This window comes from Lucilia sericata, unplaced genomic scaffold (assembly GCF_015586225.1).
Source record: "Lucilia sericata isolate MDLA Ls3-8-SP2 unplaced genomic scaffold, ASM1558622v1 Contig000793F_arrow, whole genome shotgun sequence".
Lineage (NCBI taxonomy): Eukaryota > Metazoa > Arthropoda > Insecta > Diptera > Calliphoridae > Lucilia > Lucilia sericata.
The window spans coordinates 201,524-223,003 of NW_023994786.1; the positions used below are offsets into that span (position 1 = coordinate 201,524).

At 30.6% G+C, this 21,480-nt stretch overlaps 1 long non-coding RNA gene across 1 annotated transcript in view; it reads left to right on the forward strand.

Moving 5' to 3' along the window:
* Positions 1–21,480, forward strand: part of LOC119608113 — a 79,552-nt gene that overhangs the window by 53,457 nt on the left and 4,615 nt on the right. Inside the window, exon 4 of the long non-coding RNA XR_005231793.1 lies at positions 14,624–14,659. This is a non-coding gene — a long non-coding RNA (uncharacterized LOC119608113). The remainder of the gene's footprint in view (positions 1–14,623; positions 14,660–21,480) is intronic.

Genomic DNA, 21,480 nt, shown 5'->3' on the forward strand with positions numbered 1-21,480 from the left:
TAATGTGGCTCATACTTGCACAAAAAATATATTATTAACAAATATGAAAAGATGTAAGAAAAATTTTTTAAAATCACATTTATTTTCTTCGGTTTTTCTTTATAATTTGAAGTGTTGAATTAAAGCATGACTACCTACTGTGGTGGTTAGTTAGATTTTAATGAAATTTCACAGGAAGAAAAAACATCAGCGGGTATCGCTCTCAGTAGTGGTTGTGTGTGAAATATTGAAAACGATCTCATTGATCGTGTAATGATCTGTGACAAAAATGTGTAGTATTAGTATTATCCTTAAGGAAATTGAGTAATAACATTTTATGCCTTGTTGTTCTTTGTCACACAATAATTGTTTAATTTTTCATTCTAAATTAAATTCTTCCTTTAAGTGAAGCTAACAAAAAGTCCTTTTAATTTACCTAAGTAAATAACAAGTTTGTTGTAACATTCACATAAATCCTCTCGAAAATTTTATAGGATTACAGACAACACCTTCATTACTTCAATTACACAAAACACATTGTTTTTAACAAAACAACAATAAAATTTTAAATATATTACAACAATACTAAAGAAAAACATTTTTTTTTCGCCTTCAGTTTAAAAGATTAAAATAATATTTCTTTTGACTTAATAGTTAAACTCTACATTATCCTCCATGTCCATTAATTAAAATGATAATTGATGAAATATTCTCTGCTCATCGTACACCATACCATACGTGCTCGTGGCACATTCATGTCTGTAAAGTGGCATGAATAAGCCACTAGTCTGTAAAACCACTTCACCTTTTCTGAAAAGGACAAAACAACCCTTAATGTTTTCAAACGTAGAATGGACTACTATGAACTGAAAACAACCCTTAGGTATTAGAAATTAAAAATTATTACTTTTGTATTTTATAGACCTTATCGGTGAAATTATTACAAAATTTCCTTTTCTAATGTTAAAATAAAAACTATTTATTAGTAATTTAACTATCAGCTGCTAGAAAAGTCATTCCGAAAAAAAACGAAATGCTATCAAGGTTTTTTCACTTTAGCTAAATTTCTATTTTCACTATGAATCATTAAAGTATATGAGGAAAAAACAGTTTTACACCTTTCAAAAAAACTCTTTATACAAACACACAAAACAGTTTGAGTTGACACATTGGTGTAGTAAGCACGTTTCATGCTAAAGGGATAACAAGCAGCCATTAACCGGAAACCCCCCTTCATACAAACACATACATTTATACAATCATATTACACACACACACATTGCTGTACTTGTAGTTTAGGGTATTGAAGTTGTAATAACACGTTACCAAATCAAATAGAAATAAGAGAACGTGTTGTTTACAGTTATATTCAAATTAGTAATAAGAGAGAGAAAAAGAAGTGTCAACGGTAGCTGTTAAGGAAATAAATACTACAACAAATTTTTTTATTGTAATGTAAGTAAATATGTATATAACATAACTTTAGACCTTTTTAACTCCGCCTACAAACTATTCTATCTACTAGTCCCTTAAGTGGTCTATGGACTTGTCCAGAGAACAGTCAATGGACTAGGACATGGATAAGTTCTTAGAAAAGTCAAAAGACAAGTAAATAGTAAACTAGTCTATATATCGATCAATAAACTAGTCCATAGAGTAGTCAATAAGCTAGTCCATAGGGCAGTTAGTAGACTAGTCCATAGAGTAGTCAATAGACTAATCCATCGAATAGTAAATGGACTAATCCATAGAGTAGTCAATAGACTAGTCCATAGACTAGTCCATGGAGTAGTCCATAGAGTGGACAATAGTAAAGTAGTTAGTGGACTAGTCCATAGAGTAGTCAACAGACTAGTCCTTAAGGTATTCAATAGACTAGTTCATAGATTACACAATAGACTAGTCCATAGAGTAGTCAACAGGGTAGTCAATAGACTCGTCCATAGAGTAGTTAATAGACTAGTCCATGGAGTAGTCAATATACTAGTCCATAGAGTAGGCAAAAGGCTAGTCTATAGAGTAGTTAATAGACTAGTTCATAAAGTAGTCAATAGACTAGTTCATCGACTTGTAAATGGACTAATCCATAGAGTAGTCAATAGACTATTCTATAGAACAGGCAATAGACTAGTCCATAGAGTAGTCTACAGACTAGTCCATAAGGTCGTCAATAGACTAGTTCATAGAGTAGTCAATAGACCAATCCATAGAGTAGTGAACGGACTAATCCATAGCGTAGTGAACAGACTAGTCCATAAGGTAGTAGACTAGTCTATAGAATAGTCAATAGACTAGTCCATAGAGTAGTCAATATACTAGTCCATAAAGTAGTCAATAAGCTAGTCCATAGGGCAGTTAATAGAGTAGTCAATAGACTAATCCATCGAATAGTAAATGGACTAAGCCATAGAGTAGTCAATAGAGTAGACAGTAGTAAAATAGTTAGTGGACTAGTCCATAGAGTAGTCAACAGACTAGTCCATAGGGAAGTCAATAGACTAGTCCATTGATTAGGCAATAGACTAGTCCATAGATTAGTCAATAGACTAGTACATATAGTTGTCAATAGACTGGTCCATCGACTAGTAAATGGACTAGTCCATGGAGTAGTCAATATACTAGTCCATAGAGTAGACAATAGACTAGTCTATCGAGTAGTCAATGGACTAGTCCATAGAGTAGTCAAAAGACTAGTACATAGGGTAGTAAATAGACTAGACCATATAGTATAGTACCTATACTACACCATAGACTAGTCAATAGTCTCATCCATAGAGTTATCAAAAACTAGTTCACAGAGTAGTGATAGAATAGAGTAGTCTTTAGACTAGTGCATAGAGCAGTCGATAGACCTATTCATATATAAAAGTTTATAGTCTAGACTGGTCTATAGTCCACGATCTTTAGAATTTAAAACCCAATTTCTTTCAAAAATAGTAATCAAATTAATAGAATTGCTATCAAATAAATAATTTAAAAGCAATGTACATCACCTTAACTTGATTCACCTACAGCAGCTGCCTGTAATTAAAAATCGTAGACCACACATTTTATGCCGATGGCAACAAACGTTATGACATGTTTAAGCATTAAAAGAAGTGCGTCACACCCTCATCATCATTCAGCAAAAAGGTGGTTGAAATGAAAAATTCTAGATCGAACTAGGGGAGGGATATTAAAAAAAAAGTGCTGCTACACACGAATCTATAAAAATTGCTGAACTAACAAACAGCTGTTAATATTAAGGTGTTCGTTTTATGAGCTAGATTCCTAAGAAAAGGTTATTTCAACTGTTTATGACCCAGCTGAAAGGTGTGTTTCAACAGTAAAGTCACAAGTGATTTTTTATATAAAAGTAAATTTTTATTTGAAAAATCAACAAAAAAACACCTTTCAGTTAATATCAATTAAAATTAAGACTCCTTTTTTTCGAGAATATTCCAAGAACTAATATTCTTTCTGCAAACCATTTTTCCAGCTTGACCGAAAATTTTGCTCCATTTTTATATGCTATAAAAATGATGTAGAACGATATTTTTTAGTTCCTGGAATATTCTCGAAAAGTTAAATCCAATGAAAATTATAAATCAATGATTACTGTGATTGTTAAGGAAAAACATTATAAATACTCTCTATAATTTCTCTATGGATTCTTAGTCTGTTTTTCCAGCTGGGTGGTTATAAATTTAAAATCTTCATGGATATTTCCTTTAATTATTGTTTTCTTCCCGTTCCTTGTTATTCATACAAGTACATATTAAAGTAATTTATGTCATTAAATAACATACATATAAAACACTCGCGGCCTTAAAACTTAAATTTCTTCTTTTTAAATCTCCTTTTTATGAAAAACAAAATAAATCGTTATAATACGGAAATAATAAATTAACATAAAGATATTGCAGGCATGGACAAGTGAAACTTGTTAGTTGACCTTTTTTTATACGAGTTCATAGATCAGTCTGTTAGACAATAGACCAGTCCATGTAGGAGTTCACAGAATATCCTAGATACTTTAGTATCAACTAATCCATGGACCCATCCTTAGACTTGTACGCAGACTGGTCCTTAGATCATTTCATAGACTAGTCCATAGAGGCATCCATTTTTTATCGTAAATTTTCTACAAAAAGAAAATTTGATCGCAAATGTTCTATAAAAAATAAAATTTTATCGCAAATGCTCTATAAAAAGAAAATTTGATCGCAAATTTTCTATAAAAAGGAAATTTGATCGAAAATTTTCTATAAAAAGAATATTTGATCAAAAATTTACTATAAAAGGAAAATTTGATCGAAAATTTACTATCAAAAGAAAATTTATAGAAAATTTACTATCAAAAGAAAATTTAATCGAAAATTTACTATCAAAAGAAAATTTAATCGAAAATTTAATCGAAAATTTTCTATAAAAAGAAAATTTGATCGAAGATTTTCTATAAAAAGAAAATTTGATCGAAAATTTTCTATAAAAAGAAAATTTGATCGAAAATTTTCTATAAAAAGAAAATTTGATCGAAAATTTTCTATAAAAAGAATATTTGATCGAAAATTTTCTATAAAAGAGAAAATTTGATCGAAAATTTACTATAAAAAGAAAATGTTTATCGAAAATTTACTATAAAAAGAAAATGTTTATCGAAAATTTACTATAAAAAGAAAATTTTTATCGAAAATTTACTATAAAAAGAAAATTTGATCGAAAATATTCTATAAAAAGAATATTTGATCGAAAATTTTCTATAAAAAGAAATTTTGATCGAAAATTTTCTATAAAAAGAAAATTTGATCGAAAATTTTCTATAAAAAGAAAATTTGATCGAAAATTTTCTATAAAAAGAAAATTTGATCGAAAATTTCTATAAAAAGAAAATTTGATCGAAAATTTTCTATAAAAAGAAAATTTGATCGAAGATTTTCTATAAAAAGAAAATTTGATCGAAGATTTTCTATAAAAAGAAAATTTGATCGAAAATTTTCTATAAAAAGAAAATTTGATCGAAAATTTTCTATAAAAAGAATATTTGATCGAAAATTTACTATAAAAAGAAAATGTTTATCGAAAATTTACTATAAAAAGAAAATGTTTATCGAAAATTTACTATAAAAAGAAAATGTTTATCGAAAATTTACTATAAAAAGAAAATTTTTATCGAAAATTTACTATAAAAAGAAAATTTTTATCGAAAATTTTCTACAAAAGGAAATTTTTATCGAAAATTTTCTATAAAAAGAAATTTTTATCAAAAATTTTCTATAAAAAGAAAATTTGATTGAAAATTTTCTATAAAAAAATTCGATAGAAAATGTTCTATAAAAAGAAAGTTTGCGCGTTAGTTAGTTAGTTTAGTTAGTTAGTTAGTTAGTTAGTAGTTAGTTAGTTAGTTAGTTAGTTAGATAGTTAGTTAGTTAGTTTGTTAGTTAGTTAGTTGTTAGTTAGTTTAGTTAGTTAGTTAGTTAGTTAGTTAGTTAGTTAGTTAGTTAGTTCGTTAGTTAGTTAGTTAGGTAGTTAGTTTTGTTAGTTAGTTTTAGTTAGTTAGTTCGTTAGTTAGTCGTTCGTTCGTTAGTTAGTTAGTTCGTTCGTTCGTTCGTTCGTTCGTTAGTTTCGTTAGTTCGTTCGTTTCGTTAGTTAGTCGTTCGTTCGTTCGTTAGTTCGTTAGTTCGTTCGTTCGTTCGTTTCGTTTCGTTCGTTTCGTTCGTTCGTTCGTTCGTCGTTTCGTTCGTTCGTTCGTTCGTTCGTTCTTAGTTCGTTCGTTCGTTTGTTCGTTCGTTCGTTCGTTCGTTCGTTCGTTCGTTTCGTTCGTTCGTTCGTTCGTTCGTTCGTTCGTTTCGTTCGTTCGTTCGTTCGTTTCGTTCGTTCGTTCGTTCGTTCGTTCGTTCGTTCGTTCGTTCGTTCGTTTCGTTCTTCGTTCGTTCGTTCGTTCGTTCGTTCGTTCGTTCGTTTCGTTCGTTCGTTCGTTCGTTTCTTCGTTCGTTCGTTCGTTCGTTTCGTTCGTTCGTTCGTTCGTTCGTTCGTTCGTTCGTTCGTTGTTCGTTCGTTCGTTTCGTTCGTTCGTTCGTTCGTTCGTTCGTTCGTTCGTTCGTTCGTTCGTTCGTTCGTTCGTTTCTTTCGTTTCGTTCGTTCGTTCGTTCGTTCGTTCGTTCTTCGTTCGTTCGTTCGTTCGTTCGTTCGTTCTTTGTTCGTTCGTTCGTTCGTTCGTTCGTTCTTTCGTTCGTTCTTTCGTTTCGTTCGTTCGTTCGTTCGTTCGTTCGTTCGTTCGTGTTCGTTCGTTTTCGTTCGTTCGTTCGTTCTTCGTTCGTTCGTTCGTTCGTTCGTTCGTTCGTTCGTTCGTTCGTTCGTTCGTTCGTTCGTTCGTTCGTTCGTTCGTTGTTCGTTCGTTCGTTCGTTTTCGTTCGTTCGTTCGTTTCGTTCGTTCGTTCGTTCGTTCGTTCGTTCGTTGTTCGTTCGTTCGTTTGTTCGTTCGTTCGTTCGTTTCGTTTCGTTCGTTCGTTCGTTCGTTCGTTCGTTCGTTCGTTTCGTTCGTTCGTTCGTTCGTTCGTTCGTTTGTTCGTTCGTTCGTTCGTTTTCGTTCGTTCGTTCGTTCGTTTTCGTTCTTCGTTCGTTCGTTCGTTCGTTCGTTCGTTCGTTCGTTCGTTCGTTCGTTCGTTCGTTCGTTCGTTCTTCGTTCGTTCGTTCGTTCGTTCGTTCTCGTCGTTTTCGTTCGTTTTTCGTTCGTTGTTCGTTCGTTCGTTCGTTCGTTCGTTCGTTCGTTCGTTCGTTCGTTTCGTTTTTCGTTCGTTCGTTCGTTCGTTCGTTCGTTCCGCCCCGCTTTCCCCCCTTTTCTCTCGCCTGCCCCCTTCTTTCCCCTCCGCCTTTTTCTCTCCCCGCGCCCCTTCCTTCCATTTTTTTTATCCCTCGCCCCTTTTCCCTTTCTTTTTTTCCGCCCCTTTTACCCTATTTCCCTGTCCACCCTGTATGCAGCTTGTTATTTATTTAATTCTTTTTGTTGTTATTTTAAATGGACATTTTTGTAATTGCAAACATTTCATTGAAATTAAAAAGAAAATAAATTAATTACTCAATGAAGAAAGGACACAATATTATGTCATATACACGCACACACCTTAACAAATAAAAATATTTTAAATATATATCTTTAATATGACATTTATTGTAAAACATTTAAAGAAAATTTTACTTCATTTGCCAGTGAGTCAATATAATATACATATATGTACGTAAAATAAATATGAGACATTAAGAGAAAGGTGAAAAAATATATAAGAAGATTTATAGCCTTAAGGACTGTCAAAAGGATTTTAAGTTGTTGGTGTTTTTCTCTTATCTGTTTATTTATCCTGCTGATTATAGAATAAACATTTCGGTAGGCATAAATAAAATTGTTTTCAAAAAATTAAGGATGTTAAATATGAAAAATTCTTTACGCATTTTTATTAACATAAATCTTAATTGATTCAATAATTGGAGTAGTAACTGTGGTTGCAATTAATAACAGCTTAAGTCGAGTTATAGAATTTTGTGAAATTTAAACTTTTTTCAATGAAGTTTTGGGGAAAGAAAGAATCTTTCTACCGAGTGCATACATTGTAACAGTCCCTAGAAGAAGGGGAACTAGTACCTTGTCTGGTTACTTGGAGTTAATCTAATTTAAAATGTTTTTATCTCTGCAAAACTCTTACAACTTTATTTTTACAATAATTTTTTTACGAGTCTGTGTTAAGTGTGAAAAGATTTAAACATTTTTTTATTACAGCGTTTTTTTTTCGCTCTTAATTAATCTTTTACGTTTGGGGATTTCACTTGTATGTGTATTTAAACATTAAAATGAATTGAAAATTTTTTATGCAAAAGTAACAATGACAAACACTATAAAAGTAGTAAATAAATAAAATATATTTACGTGTAAACTTTTAAGCATGTAAAGCTATGTATACCCAGTAGAACTGGGAAACGACATGGTCTATACTCGATCCATAACCCTATATACAGCCATAATCCTTAAATCGTCTCATAATTATTAACATTTGCCTATGGGAATTTAAATCTTTCCCAGTATCTGCAGGGCTTGTATAAAATCAAAATTTGTTTATATATGTATATATGCGAATCGCACAAATCCCCTGAGATTCATGTAGTTTTAATGTAGTTGTTTTTGTTTGTTTGTTTGTTGTCGCATTGCTTGTTTTATTCATCATCAGAGTAGCAATTTAAAATGTCGGCCTCTGGAGGTGATTAACCTTTGTTTCTGTTGTTTTTATAGCTTTTGTTGTTATTATTATTGTTGCTGTTGTTTTCTACCATTTTTCTTTTACATTTTTCCATTCTACTACCACTACAATGTTGTTTACTTTCCAAAAGAATTGCTGGCAGTTGCTAGCAAACGCAGGAAAATAAACAGAAGAACCCGGTTATAAAAGGAATAATTATTAATCGGTAAACATACATACAGTGGGAATAATAATAAACAGTCTACAGTCAAAACTATAGAATAGTGCATAATCGTGACTATATAAAAGTGTAAACTAGTTAATAGTCGAGACTATAGAATAGAATAGTCTATAATCAAAACTATATAATAGCCTACAGTCGAGACTATAGTATAGACTACAATCGAGAATATAGTACAGTCTAAAGTCAAGACTATAGAATAGTCTACAGTCGAGACTATAGAATAAGCTGTAGTCGAGACTATAGAATAGTCTGTAATCGATACTATAAAATAGTCTATAGTTAAGACTATAGAATTGTCTATAGTCAAGACTATAGAATAATCTATAGTCAAGACTATAGAATGGTCTATAGTCAAGACTATAGAATGGTCTATAGTCAAAACTAGAATAGTCTATAGTCAAGACTTTAGAATAGTCTATAGTCAAGACTATAGAATAGTCTATGGTCAAGACTATAGAATAGTCTGTAGCCAAGACTATAGAATGGTCTATAGTCAAAACTAGAATAGTCTATACCCATGACTATAGAACAGTCTATAGTCAAGACTTTAGAATAGTCTATAGTCAAGACTTTAGAATAGTCTATAGTCAAGACTATAGAATAGTATATGTTCAAGACTATAGAATAGTCTATGGTCGAGTCTATAGAATAGTCAAGACTAAGAATAGTCTATAGTCAAGACTAGAATAGTCTATAGTCAAGACTAGAATAGTCTATAGTCAAGACTAGAATAGTCTATAGTCAAGACTAGAATAGTCTATATAGAATAGTATATAGTCAAGACTTTAGAATAGTCTATAGTCAAGACTATAGAATAGTATATGGTCAAGACTATAGAATAGTCTATGGTCAAGACTATAGAAGAGTCTATAGTCAAGATTATAGAATAGTATATGGTCAAGACTATAGATTAGTCTATGGTCAAGACTATAGAATAGTCTATAGTCAAGACTATAGAATAGTCTATAGTCAAGAATATAGAATAGTCAATAGTCTAGTCAAGACTATAGAATAGTCTATAGTCTAGTCAAGACTATAGAATAGTCTATAGAATAGTCTATAGTTAAGACTATAGAATAGTCTATAGTTAAGACTATAGAATAGTCTATAGTCAAGACTTTAGAATAATTTATAGTTAAGACTATAGAATATTCTATAGTCAAAACTATTGAATAGTCTATAGTCAAGACTATAAAATAGCCTATAGTCAAGACTATAAAATAGTCCATATCAAGAATATAGAATAGTCTATAGTCAAGACTCCAGAATAATCTATAGTCAAGACTATAGAATAGTCTATAGTCAAGACTAAAGAATAGTCTACAGTCAAGACAATAGAATAGTCTTGACTCAAAACTATAGAATAGTCTATAGAATAGTCTAAAGTCAAGGTTATACAAAAGTTTATAGTCAAGACTATAGAATAGTCTATAGTCAAGACTACAGAATAATCTATAGTCATGACAAGAGAATAGTATATAGTCAAGACTATAGAATAGTCTATAGTCAAGACTATAGAATAGCCAATAGTTCATGCTATGGAATAGTCTATAGTCCAGACTATAGAATAGTCTATAGTCCATACTATAGAATAGTCAAGACTATAGAATAGTCTATAGTCCAGACTATAGAATAGTCTATAGTCCATACTATAGAATAGTCTATAGTCCAGACTATAGAATAGTCTATAGTCAATACGATAGAATAGTCTATAGTCAAGACTATAGAATAGTCTATAGTCAAGATTTTAGAATAGTCTATAGTCAAGACTATAGAATAGTCTATACTCAAGACTATAGAATAGTCTATAGTCAAGATTATAGAATAGTCTATAGTCAAGACTATATTACTATAGAATAGTCTGTAGTCAAGACAATATTACTATAGAATAGTCTATAGTCAACACTATAGAATAGTCTGTAGTCAAGACTATTAAATAGTCTATAGTCAAGACTATAAATAGTCTATAGTCTAAACTATAGAATAGTCTATAGTCGAGAATAGTGTATAGTCGAGCCTATAGAATATTCTATAGTCGAGACTATAGAATAGTCTATAGCCGAGCCTATAGAATAGTCTATAGTCGAGCCTATAGAATCGCCTATAGTCAAGACCATAGAATAGTGAGAAAAGTCTATATTGAAGACTATAGAATGGTCTATAGTCAAGACTATAGAATAGTCTATAGTCGAGACTATAGAATAGTCTATAGTCGAAACTATAGATTAGTTTATAGTCGAGCCTATAGAATAGCCTAATGTCGAGCCTATAGAATAGTCTATAGTCGAGACTAAAGAATAGTCTGAACCAACTTTTGATAATATTTTTGCCTTTATATTATCGATTTTTTTGCTAGTACATATATGTGTATTCAAATCCCCTAACAAAATAATATTTAAAATAAAACCAACCTTTTAGTTGATTCACCACATACATGAAATTTTGGTTTAATTTTAAATGTTATTATTCATTCACATTTACAATACTATTGAATAACATTTTTTTTAATAAAATGTTAGTTACCAGTGAAAAAAAGCTAAAATATAATACCAACATAATTTGAACATTGTTCTTGCACAATTGTTAAATTGGTTGCTATTATTACAAAAATTTTAAACATATGTCAATTATTTTGAATGTGTTAGAGTTTACAAACAGATAAATAAATACATACATCATACATAGATTTATATGTATGTACAATGTACATACATATGTATTCATATGTGCGTTATATAAACTTGTGTTGAAGTAAAAAATTTCAATTTTCATAAAATGTTGTTTTGTTGAGTAGTGTTATAAACAAATTTGTACAATAGTTGAATTATTCTGTAACATTAGTTCTATTTTTCTATTGTTGTTGTTGTTATCATTGTTGCTGCAATATTCCTTGATATACATTTCATTGTTATAATAAAAATGAAAATTATTCGTGATGTGGAAAATATGTTTAGAAATAAGCATAACTTTAGAATATTGTGATGTTTGTATATGTTTGATGTTTGAATAAGTATCGATAACTAAGTATTATTGTCTAGTTGAATAATATGCATATGTTTGTATTGTATAACCATCCCTACATACACGCATAACAATAATATCAAATGTCAAAGTTTCTTAGTTTATAACACATAATTTTGTAAATTGAAAAGTTCTCAACAGACTCCTTTTTAATTATATGTGATACATATGCCAAAATTGCATTCTTTTGTTATCAAAAATTTATTATCATAATCATAATTGCAGCTTTTCAAATATTTTCATTTATCGAAAAATTGATTTTGATATTGATATTGGGATAAAACTAATTGTTGAGGAGTTACGAGATTTTTTAATTTAGTGTAGAGTGGACATGAAAGCGAAAAATCTTAATCGAATATAGAATAGTTAATAGACTTGACTATAGAATAGTCAATAATCTCGACTATAGAATAGTCTACAGTCTCGACTATTAAAAAGTCTACAGTCTCGACCATAGAATAGTCTATATTTCGACTATACAATGGTCTATAGTCTCGTCTATAGAATAGTCTATAGTCTCGACTGTAGAATAGTCTATAGTCTGGACTATATAACAGTCTATAGTCTCGTCTATAGAATAGTCTATAGTCTCGACTATAGAATAGTCTATAGTCTAACCTATAGAACAGCTTGTAGTCTCGACTGTATATTAGTCTATAGTCTTGAGAATAGTCTAAAGTCTCGACTATAGAATAGTCTTTATATCGACTATAGATTAGTCTATAGTCTCGACTATAGATTAGCCTATAGTCTCGACTATAGATTAGTCTGTAGTCTCGACTATTGATTAGTCTATAGTCTCGACTATAAATTAGTCTATAGACTCGACTATAGATTAGTCTATACACTCGACTATAGATTATTCTACAGTCTCGTCTATAGAATAGTCTATAGTCTCGACTATAGAATAGTGTATAGTCTCGACTATAGAATAGTCTATAGTCTCGACTATAGAATAGTCTATAGTCTCGACTGTAGAATAGTCTATAGTCTCGACTGTAGAATAGTCTATACTCTCGACTATCGACTAATCTACTGTCTCGACTATACAATAATCTATAGCCTCGACTATAGAATAGTCTATAGTCTCGACTATAGAATAGTCTATAGTCTCTACTATAGAATAGTCTATAGTCTCTACTATAGAATAGTCTATAGTCTCGACTACAGAATAGTCAATAGTCTCGACTATAGAATAGTCTACATTCTCGATTATAGAACAATCTATAGTCTCGAATATAAAATAGTCTATAGTCTCTGCTATAGAATAGTCTATAGTATCGACCATAGAATAGTCTATAGTTTTGACTATAGAATAGTCTATAGTCTCGACTATAGAATAGTCTATAGTCTCGACTATAGAATAGTCTATAGTCTCGACTATAGAATAGTCTATAGTCTCGACTATAGAATAGTCTATAGTCTCGACTGTAGAATAGTCTATAGTCTCGACTGTAGAATAGTCTATAGTCTCGACTGTAGAATAGTCTATAGTCTCGACTATAGACTAATCTACAGTCTCGACTATACAATAATCTATAGTCTCGACTATATAATAGTCTATAGTCTCGAGTATAGAATAGTCTATAGTCTCGACTATAGATCAATAGATATATAATCCCGATTATAGAATAGTTTATACAATAGTCTAAAGTCTCGACTGTAGAATAGTCTATAGCCTCGTCTACAAAGTAGTCTATAGTCTCGACTATAGAATAGCCTATAGTCTCGACTATAGAACAGTCTATAGTCTCGATTATAGAACAGTCTCTGGTTTCGACTATAGAACAGTCTCTGGTCTTGACTATAGAACAATCTCTGGTCTCGACTATAAAACAGTATATAGTCTCAACTACTGAACAGACCATTGTCTCGACTACAGAATAGTCTTTAATGTGGAACAATTTGTAGCCTCGAGTATTTACTAAACTTATGTAGAACTGTCTATACTAAACGTATATAGAACTGTCTATACTAAACTTATATAGAACTGTCTATAGAATACAATTTGTGTAGGGTGTCTTTGTACCCTTTTACAATTTCTTCTTTTATAAATTTCATATTATGACCTATAGCAATAAAAATACCAAATAAATTTTGTATCCCAATAAAAAAGGCAAATGATAACAATTTCATTTCATATGACAAATTTTGTTAATAAAAGGCCTCAAAAAATTTAATTGTTAAAAAACCTTTTATTTAGTAACAAATAAAACTCTGCAATAAAGATTTCAAATTGTTTTTTTGTCATTGAGAAAATGTATAAACATAAACCTTTTTACTTTCATTTCACTTAATTTTTAAGGTCCTTTTTCTAAACTCTCTAATCACAAAGTAAGCAACTTTTTTAAAAAAACTGTTTTTCAAAACTAAGATGATTGTTTAAAGAATGAAAGAAAAGCTTATTATGCCCTTAAGACCTTTTGGGTAGAGAAGTCAATAGAAAACATTAGAATTGAATAGATTTTTGAACAAAAACATTATTTTATAGAGAAAATTACTAGGCCTTTATAATCCTTATTTAAAGTTTAATATTATGTAGAAAATTATTTACAAATACATACATATGCACAGATGCGTATGTGTGTGCCTATGTACAGAAAATTTGCTTAAACTATGATTGCTCATATTTGTTCTTAAATTGGTTTCTAGATATTTACTTTTTGCATCAGACATAATAAGGAATATCTATTCAAAACATTCGTATTATTCTGTATCTAAAAGATACATACATACATTCAAATCTGTGTATAGTATATTTAGGATAAATATTGTATTGAAGAAAATTTATAAGCCCCCAGTGAAAATAAATGTTTGTATATTTTATGTTTGTATGTATGTATACTTAAATGAGAATGTCTGCGTAAGGAAACTAAAGACATTTAAATCCTGTATTTTATGAATTTCAAATATTTAATGAAGTATAAACTTTTCTGTGAAAACATAAAAATAAATATACATAAACATAAACATACATATATGTACATATGTATATGTGTTCTTATAACATTTAACAGCTGTGAAAGTTAGAAATTTAAAGTAATTTGCCAATAAAGAAAAGAGAATTATAAGTTTTTAACAAACTCCGATTCAAGTTTTAACATTTGACAATTTTTACGGTACGATATCTTTTGGATATTAATATCATTGTTTATATTTTCTTTCTTTTCAGATTAAACCATTTACCGTTTTGCCATAAAATAAAGTGGTAAGTTGCTAATACAGTTAATTTAAATCTTTAAAACTCAAGCCAATAAATATTGAGGCTTTAAACCCAAAAGAACTAATCAGCTACATAATTTTAAACCTCTGGATACTATTGGAAAATCGCTTAATAAAACGACCCCTTAAAACTAATATAGACTTTGCAAAAAGAAAAATACTTTAATTAAAAATTTAAAATATATTTTTTCATAATAATCTAATATTTTGAATTAAATTACATTTTACTTTTCTCTTGCCCACTTTCTGCTGATTTTATAAAAAAAAAACTTTCTATATAAATTCATAACGAATCAGCGTACAATTTACATGCAAATTTACAACATTAACATGATCATCATTATGGTTTGTTGATTATTGTGTTATTCGCAATACTAGTATCTGAAGCATAAAAAGTCATTTAGTGCTCAATGAAAATTCATAATTAAATTTTATTAGTTGTTGTGAAAATTTAAATAATAGCCTACATTATCATAGGGGCAGGACTGGAGGCTAGACTATAGCCCAGGCTTTAGACTAGGATATCATTCCAAGACAACAGTTCAAACTATGCAATACAATACAGATCAAACTAAAGACTAAACTGTGGTGCAGACTATAAATTAGACCTAAGTATAGGTTATAGTTCCAAATATAGACTAGACTATATTCCAGGCTATACACTAGATAATTGTCTATACTATAGCCTAGACTATAGTACAAACTATACAAGACAAATTAGTCAAGACTATAGATTATACTATAGTCCAGACTATGGACTAGCCTATATTCCAGACTAAGGAATTGATTATAGTACAGACTATGGTCCAGAATGTAGACTAGAATAGAGTCTAGATTACAGACTAGGCTATAGTCCAAACTAAAGAATAGACCATATTCTAGACTATATAGACTTCACTACAGTCCAGATTAGAGATTAGAGTATTTTCCAGACTGTAGTCCAGTTTATAGAATAGACTATAGTCCAAACTATATTGAGTAGACTACAATTGTCAATACTATAGACTAGACTATAGTCCAAATAGACTACTCAAGACTATAGAATATACTACAGTTTAGACCATGGACTTGCCTATAATCCAAATTATGGACTTGATTATAGTACAGACTATGGTCCAGACTTTAGACCAGAATATAGTTTAGATTACAGACTAGACTATAGTCCAGACTATAGACTAGTCTATAGTCCAGACTATAGACTAGACTATAGTCCAGACTATAGACTATACTATAGTCCAGACTATAGACTAGACTATAGTCCAGACTATAGACTAGACTATAGTCAAGACTATAGACTAGACTATAGTCCATACTATAGACTAGACTATAGTCCAGACTATAGACTAGAATATAGTCCAGACTATAGACTAGACTATAGTCCAGACTATAGACTAGACTATAGTCCAGACTATAGACTAGACTATAGACCAGACTATAGACTAGACTATAGTCCAGACTATAGACTAGAATATAGTCCAGACTATAGACTAGACTATGGTCCAGACTATAGACTAGACTATGGTCCAGACTATAGACTAGACTATAGTCCAAACTATAGACTAGACTATAGTCCAGACTATAGACTAGACTATAGTCCAGACTATAGACTAGACTATAGTCCAGACTATAGACTAGACTATAGACTAGACTATAGTCCAGACTTCAGACTAGACTATAGTCCAGACTTCAGACTAGACTATAGTCCAGACTTCAGACTAAACTATAGTCCAGACTTCAGACTAGACTATAGTCCAGCCTTCAAACTGGACTATAGTCCAGCCTTCAAACTGGACTATTATCCAGGCTATAGTCCAGACTATAGACTAGACGATAGGCCAGACTATAGACCAGATTATACTCCAGACTATAGACTAGATTATAGTGTGGACTTTAGACTAGACTATATTCCTTACTATAGATTAGAATATAGTCCTGATTACAGACTAAACTATAGTCCAAACTATATAGAGTAAACTACAGTCCAGACTATATAATCAAGACTATAGTCCAGACTATAGGCTAGAGTATTTTCCAGACTATAGACCAGTACTATAGAAGTACTATAGTATTGATTATAGACTAGACTACAGTCCAGACAATCTAGAGTAGACTACAGTCCCGACTGAAGACTAGACTATAGACGAGACAACAGTCCAAATTAAAGACTAGAATATAGTCCAGATTATAGACTAGAGTATAATCCGGACTATAGAGTAGACTAAAGTCCATACTGCAGGCTAGTCCAGACCCTAGACAAGACTGTAGTCCAGATTATAGACTAGACTAAAGTCCAGACTATAGACTAGATTATAGTCCAGACTATAGACTAAACTATAGACAATTGTCCATACTATAGACTAGACTATAGTCCAGATTATAGACTATACTATAGTCCACACTATAGACTAGACTATAGTCAAGACCATATATTAGACGGTAGTCCAGAATACAGACTAGACTATAGTCTAGATTATGGACTAGGCTATTGTCCAGACTTTAGACTAGACTATAGTCCTGACTATAGACTAGACTATTATCCAGACTATAGTCCTGACTACAGACTAGACTATAGTCCTGACTATGCACTAGAGTATAGTCTTTACTATAGACTAGACTATAGTCCTAACTATAGACTAGACTATATTCCTGAATATAGTCCTAACTATAGACTAGACTATAGTGCAGACTGTTGACTATACTATATTACAGACTATAGTCTAGATTATAGTTCAGACTAGACATTAGATTATGGCTACAACTGTAGTCGAGTGACTATGTTAAGATTCATCTAGCCACTTCCAACCATTACTGCCAAAATTTGGTGTGGGCTGCATATTGTTACAGAGTTTCTAGACTACATTTTTTGCAAAAAGGATTATTTAGACATTAGCATTATTTGTAATATTTCTAAATTCTAAATTAAACAAAATGCCAACGTTAGCTTAAATATACATTTTTAACTATTTAGAAAATGAACGTGTTATATGAAGGATTTTAGGGATTAAACTATATGCATAACCAACTAAATTTTGAAAAATATTGAAAGCACGTTTCACAGCATAACCATTAAAATAAAAAAATACCAAAAATAAAAATAAAATATTTATTTTATAAAACAAAAAAATAACAATCAAATTTCAAGGCTATAAAATTTCATATTTATTATTAGAAATTATTTAAATTGTTTACAGTAAATTTAATTTATATAATAAAAAGTTATATTCTTTTAAATAACTTTATGTAATTTAGTTTTAGATCAAAGTTTTTTTTTTCATAAAGCTTTAGTTTTAAAACTTTATCATATTGTTAATTGGAAATTTCAAAGTGTTATTAAATATTCAAAAACTTTTTTTGCAGATTTTTATTTCACCCTAAAAGCTGTAATTTATATAAATTTTTTGTCTTTTTTTTCGCATTTTACTTTCAACTTCAACGCCTCTTCATTATTTGCTTTGTTATAACTATTTACTACTACTTAGTAGTATTTTATTATTTAACAACTTGATTCCTACATTTATACAATTTTTTTAAATATATATTTTTTTTGCTACACACTACAAATATTTTCTGTTGCTGTATCTATGTGTTGCCAACAATTATATATTTCTCTTTATGCTTCAAATCATTTTCCCACACTTAATATTGTGTTGCTGTTTCTCGCACAAACATGCAACTTAAATGACTGTATACATTATTATCCACTATGCTACTAAAAAGGGGAGAACATTACAAGTTTGTGCTAGTGTTTGTAACATCTAAAATATAATCGTTCTATATACACCTTCAAATTTTGTCAAACTATACCGAATAACTAACTGAGTTGTGGTTTACATTTTTATAAAATCTGTACAAACTTGTCTCTAGGTCCAGATGCATTAAGTTTGAAAATATTTTATCTCCCTGATATCGGTTTTACCAAACAGTTAAGATCTTTATAACAACATCTATTAATATAAACAAAATTGTTAACATTAGTTTATTGGTCACATGACAGGTGTACTTCATCTTCAGTTCGGTTAAGATCAACATTACTTTCCTACTAGTTAAAAATACAGACAGGTAGATCTCTTTTTTTAAGAGTGAAATATTATTGTTATTTTTTAGTCTTCTGTACATTTTTCTTAAATGTAGAAATAAACAAATTTGCATTTTTTTCTCATTCGCATAATGAAAATACTGTTCCAATGTGTAAATATCAGGGAGTAAAAAATTATTTAAAAACATTATTTTCAAAATTTGCATATATATTTTTTGTACAGTTAAGGATAAAGTGAAATCTTCAGATTCTTATGGGATATAGTCTTCTTATAGACTTTTCTTTAACAGCAAGAACTATAATCTGGGCTGTAGTCTGGTCTTTAGTCTACTCTACTGTCTGGTCTATATTGCATCGTCTGAACAATATTAAAGTCTAAAGTCTAAACTAAAGCCTAGTTAGTAGCTATGTCCGTAGTATGGACTAGTTTAGACAATAGTCTGGAACATAGTCTAGTCTATAGTCTGAATTGTAGTAAGAACTATTATATAGTCTATAGAATGAACAATTGTGCAGTCTTTACTCTAGCTTATAGTCTACTCTATAGTCTAGTCTATAGCCTAGTCTATAGTTTAGTCTATAGTCTAGTCTATAGACCAGTCTATAGTTTAGTCTTTAGTCTATTCTATAGCCTAGTCTATAGTTTAGTCTATAGTCTATTCTATAGCCTAGTCTATAGTTCAGTCTATAGTCTATTCTATAGCCTAGTCTATAGTTTAGTCTAGAGTCTAGCCTATAGACTAACACTCTATAGTCTAGCCTATAGTTTAGTCTATAGTCTAGTCTATAGTTTAGTCTATATTCTAGTCTATAGTCTAGTCTATAGACTAATAGTCTATAGTCTAGCCTATAGTTTAGTCTATATTTTAGCCTATAGTTTAGTCTATAGTCTAGCATATAGTTTAGTCTACATTCTAGTCTATAGACTAACAGTCTATAGACTAACAGTCTATAGTCTAGTCCATAGACTAACAGTCTATAGTCTAGTCTATAGTCTAGTCTATAGACTAACAGACTATAGTATAGACTATAGTCTAGTCTATAGTCTAGTCTATAGTCTAGTCTAGTCTAGTCTATAGTCTAGTCTATAGTCTAGTCTATAGTCTAGTCTATAGTCTAGTCTATAGTCTAGTCTATAGTCTAGTCTATAGTCTAGTCTATAGTCTAGTCTATAGTCTAGTCTATAGTCTAGTCTATAGTCTAGTCTATAGTCTAGTCTATAGTCTAGTCTATAGTCTAGTCTATAGTCTAGTCTATAGTCTAGTCTATAGTCTAGTCTATAGTCTAGTCTATAGTCTAGTCTATAGTCTAGTCTATAGTCTAGTCTATAGTCTAGTCTATAGTCTAGTCTATAGTCTAGTCTATAGTCTAGTCTATAGTCTAGTCTATAGTCTAGTCTATAGTCTAGTCTATAGTCTAGTCTATAGTCTAGTCTATAGTCTAGTCTATAGTCTAGTCTATAGTCTAGTCTATAGTCTAGTCTATAGTCTAGTCTATAGTCTAGTCTATAGTCTAGTCTATAGTCTAGTCTATAGTCTAGTATAGTCTAGTCTATAGTCTAGTCTATAGTCTAGTCTATAGTCTAGTCTATAGTCTAGTCTATAGTCTAGTCTATAGTCTAGTCTATAGTCTAGTCTATAGTCTAGTCTATAGTCTAGTCTATAGTCTAGTCTATAGTCTAGTTATAGCTGTCTATAGTCTAGTCTATAGTCTAGTCTATAGTCTAGTCTATAGTCTAGTCTATAGTCTAGTCTATAGGTCTAGTCTATAGTCTTAGTCTATAGTTCTAGTCTATAGTCCTAGGTCTATAGTCTAGTAAGTTATAGTCTAGTCTATAGTCTAGTCTATAGTCTAGTCTAGCTAGTCTCTAGTCTATTCTATAGTCTAGTCTATAGTCCTAGTCTATAGTCTAGTCTATAGTCTAGTCTATAGTCCTAGTCTATATGCGAGTCTATAGTCCTAGTCTATAGTCCTAGTCTATAGTCTAGTATAGTCTAGTCGATAGTCTAGTCTATAGTCTAGTCTATAGTCCTAGTCTATAGCTAGTCTATAGTCTAGTCTATAGTCTAGTCTATAGTCTAGTCTATAGTCTAGTCTATAGTCCTAGTCTAGTAGTCTAGTCTATAGTCAGTCTATGTCTATAGTCTAGTCTATAGTCTAGTCTATAGTCTAGTCTATAGTCTAGTCTATAGTCTAGTCTATAGTCTAGGTCTATAGTCTAGTCTATAGTCTAGTATAGTAGTCTAGTCTATAGTCTAGTCTATAGTCTAGTCTATAGTCTAGTCTATAGTCTAGTCTATAGTCTAGTCTATAGTCTAGTCTATAGTCTAGTCTATAGTCTAGTCTATAGTCTAGTCTATAGTCTAGTCTATAGTCTAGTCTATAGTCTAGTCTATAGTCTAGTCTATAGTCTAGTCTATAGTCTAGTCTATAGTCTAGTCTATAGTCTAGTCTATAGTCTAGTCTATAGTCTAGTCTATAGTCTAGTCTATAGTCTAGTCTATAGTCTAGTCTATAGTCTAGTCTATAGTCTAGTCTATAGTCTAGTCTATAGTCTAGTCTACAGTCTAGTCTACAGTCTAGTCTATAGTCTAGTCTATAGTCTAGTCTATAGTCTAGTCTATAGTCTAGTCTATAGTCTAGTCTATAGTCTAGTCTATAGTCTAGTCTATAGTCTAGTCTATAGTCTAGTCTATAGTCTAGTCTATAGTCTAGTCTACAGTCTAGTCTATAGTCTAGTCTATAGTCTAGTCTATAGTCTAATCTATAGT